Raw genomic sequence first — 4,070 nt, 5'->3', positions numbered from 1 at the left:
AAACATTGTATCGTTTCTTAATGCACGTATGCATTTCTAAATGATAATAAAAAGAGGATTGAGTGTTCTCATAATCTAATCTAATCTAATTAGCTAATGACACAACTGTTGTTGGCAGAATTTCAGATGGTGATGAGGAGGCAAACAGGAGTGAGATCGATCAGCTGGTTGAGTGGTGTCACAACAACAACCTTGCACTCAATGTCAGTAAGACCAAAGAACTGATTGCAGATTTCAGGAAGTGGAAGTTGAGGATATACACACCAGTCCTCATCGAGGGATCAGCAATGGAAAGGGTGAGCAGTTTCAAGTTCCTGGGTGTCAACATCTCTGAAGATCTACCCTGTGCCCAACATATTGATGAAATTACAAAGAAAGCATGATAATGGCTATATTTCATCAGGAGTTTGAGGAGATTCAGTATGTCACCAAAGACACTCATTTTCTCTTTGGCATTCTTCTATCTGGCTTCACAGAGCCCGAGGAGGTGCCAGTTGTATCTTTCCATCTCATGCGTGAGTTCCTTGAGTTTCCCTGCTTGGTTCAGCGTTCTTACATTCCATGTAGCGATTGTGATGTTCTCTCTGCCACAGATGTTCTCTCTGCCATGGATCTTCTGTGTTGAATCACCAGTAGCACATTTATCGCGTCTGCCCTGGTGCGAGACGGATAGCACGGTCATTGGTAACCCGGGCTGTGACCAATCCGCTATGAAGTTGCTTTTTGGTGTGCTCATCGTGCGGCGTGTCTGGGGCATCTGAAACCTGGCGGAGCCCATCCCTCTCCAGGTTTGACCACAGCCGATTTCCTCCAACTAGGTGGCTTGCCTTGGTCGTGAACACGTGGACGTTATAGTTCATCTGAGAACCTTTCCGTCCCGGCCAGTGACATCATCATGGAAGTCATTCGCCCAGTGGTGCCGTGTTAACACCACCCCCTCATGTGTTTTAGCCCACCAGCTGAAGTGGTTTACCTGGGTATGGCGCTTGGAGCCACCTCGCGAGAGATTTAGGAGATGGATGAGGACCGATGATGCTCGTCCACCCTGTTTGGTAGGGAGCAGGATGCCAGACATCAAAGGTACTACCTCTATCCAGAGCCCCCTATACCCCATGAAAATGGCATTGGGTTCCTCGTCAACAAATCCATCAAGAACGCTGCCCTAGGATGCCAACTAGTGTCAAGCAGGCTCATGACCATCCGCCTGCGAGTAAAGCCATTCAACATCACAGTGGCACAAGTCTACGCCCCAACAACAGACTATGACGATGAACACACTAAAGAATTCTATAAGAAACTACAAGATGTCATCGACAAGGTGGACAAAAAAGATATTTTGATCATTCAGGGTGACTGGAATGCCAAGGTGGGCAAAGACGCACAAGATGATTGGGGAGATCTCATCGGCCCCTCATGCAATGACACCTCCAATGAGAGGGGACTACGCCTGCCAGAATTATAACAATATGGTGCTTTCGAACACACTTGGAGAGCACCAAGCATCCTGAAGATGGACCTGGCATGCCCCCAGTGGTCAACATCACCAGATTGACTACGTCCAGAACGAGGGGCCACAGTTTGAGGATAGAGGGGAAGCCTTTTAGGACCGAGATTAGGAAAAACTTCTTCACACAGAGAGTGGTGAATCTGTGGAATTCTCTGTCACAGGAAACAGTTGAGGCCAGTTCATTGGCTATATTTAAGAGGGAGTTAGATATGGCCCTTGTGGCTACGGGGGTCAGGGGGTATGGAGGGAAGGCTGGGGCGGGGTTCTGAGTTGGATGATCAGCCATGATCATAATGAATGGCGGTGCAGGCTTGAAGGGCTGAATGGCCTACTCCTGCACCTATTTTCTATGTTTCTATGTTTCTATCCCAGTGCAAAAATGGCACAAATCTGGTGTGAACAGATCGAAGACCAGAACATTCCCAGGAGCAGACGTGGGCAGTGACCATGACCCTGTCATGATGAACATCAGAGTGCGCTTGAGGAGAATCAACAAGTCAAAAAACAGCCAGCGGAGATTTGACCTTGAAAAACTGAAAGACCCCACCATCTCTGAAGAATTTCAGGCAGCAACTGGGGGAAAGTTTGCACCAATACTCCTCCTTGATGAAAACCTGGAGACCACCACAGATAACTTTAACACAGTGATGACAGAAACAGCAAGCAAGATTCTGGGGGAAAGCCACCGTAAATCTAAACCATGGGTCACTAACAAGATACTGGATATACATGACAGAAGAAGGAAATTAAAGAAAGATAAAAACACAGCAGAGGGAAGAACAAAATACAGGAAAATCAACAAGGAAATCAGGAGGGAAATGAAGGAAGCAAAGCAAAGATGGATAGCCGAACAATGTGCCGACATTGAAGGCAGCCTCTCCAACAATAACACAAAGAAGGCATTCCAACTGGTGAAAGATCTTACCAAAGAAGAACAAGCCAAAGTAAACACCATCCAAGACAAAAATGGCAAAAGTCTCACAGAAGAAAAGGAAATAATGGAAAGGTGGACAGAGTACTGTTCAGAACTGTACAACTACCAGAGCAAAGGGGATCCAAGTGTGCTGAATGTGCAGGAATCTTCCAATGAGGATGACTATCCAATCATGCATGAAGAAGTTGAAGCTGCAATACAATCACTCAAGTGCAGGAAGTCAGCAGGAGTTGACAACATCCCTGCTGAACTGCTGAAGCATGGAGGAGAGGCCACGAAGGACATGCTTACCACCATCTGCAATAGGATCTGGCAGGCGGGTGAATGGCCGACACCTTGGACTCAGTCGCTGATCATTGTGCTTCCCAAGAAAGGCAATCTCCAACTTTGCCAGAATTACCGTACCATCAATTTAATCAGCCATGTAAGCAAGGTAATGCTCAGAATCATCTTGAACAGACTGAGACCTCAGGCAGAAGACATCATTGCTGAGGAACAAGCAGGCTTCCGTAAGGGCAGAAGCACCACTGAGCAGATTTTCAAACTTCGCATCCTCTGTGAGAAACACCTTCAGCACCAGAGAGAGTTCTACCACGTCTTCATAGACTTCAAGAAGGCATTTGATAGAGTCTGGCATGATGCCTTATGGGCCACCATGAAGAAATTCAACATGGGGCAGAAACTGATTCATACAATCCATCAGCTTTACGTCAAGGCAACCAGTACAGTACTCGCTCAGGACACCATCGGGGTGTGGTTCCACACCTCTGTAGGAGTCCGTCAGGGCTGCCTCCTCTCCCCCACTCTCTTCAACGTCTTCCTGGAACAGATCATGAGTGTTGCCCTTGAAGATCACATGGGTACAGTCAGCATCGGAGGGAGGAACATCACAAACCTAAGATTTGCTGACAACATTGATGGACTTGCAGGAAAAGAGGACGAACTGGCCAACCTGGTCAGCCATCTTGACAGAGCCTCCACAAAGTCTGGAATGGAAATAAGTGCTGAGAAAACCAAGCTCATGGCAAATGCTAACGGTGCCATCACAACAGACATCTCAGTCCATGGTCAGAAACTTGAGGCAGTGCAGCAGTTCAAATACCTGGGGGCAATCATCAGTGATGAAGGATCAAGACCAGAAGTGCTGGCAAGAACCGGACAGACAATGACTGCACTATCCAAACTCAAGACAATATGGAGGGACAGCAACATCACCATGAAGTACAAGATCAGACTCCTGTGTGCATTGGCATTCTCCATCTTCCTGTACGCGTGTGAGACATTGACCCTCACAGCAGAGCTACAGAGGAAGATACAGGCATTGGATATGAGATGCTATCGCAACCACTTGGGCATCTCATACTTGGACCACATCACAAACCAGCAGTTCTGTAAGACCATCCAGCACCACACTAGCTCCCATGAAGACCTTCTCACAACGGTGAAGAAAAGAAAGCTGAGATGGTACGGCCACGTAACAAGATCCAGTTGTCTTGCAAAGACCGTTCTACAAGGAACTGCGGAGGGGAAAATAAGGAGAGGTAGACAGAGAAGATGGATGGGCAACATTAAAGAATGGACAGGAAAAACATTTGCGGTGACCCAGGCTCTGGCACACAACTGCGACAG

Source organism: Mobula birostris, chromosome 12, assembly GCF_030028105.1.
Source record: "Mobula birostris isolate sMobBir1 chromosome 12, sMobBir1.hap1, whole genome shotgun sequence".
NCBI lineage: Eukaryota > Metazoa > Chordata > Chondrichthyes > Myliobatiformes > Myliobatidae > Mobula > Mobula birostris.
The sequence above is the reverse complement of the archived record's forward strand: the minus strand, read 5'-3'. Positions refer to the sequence as shown.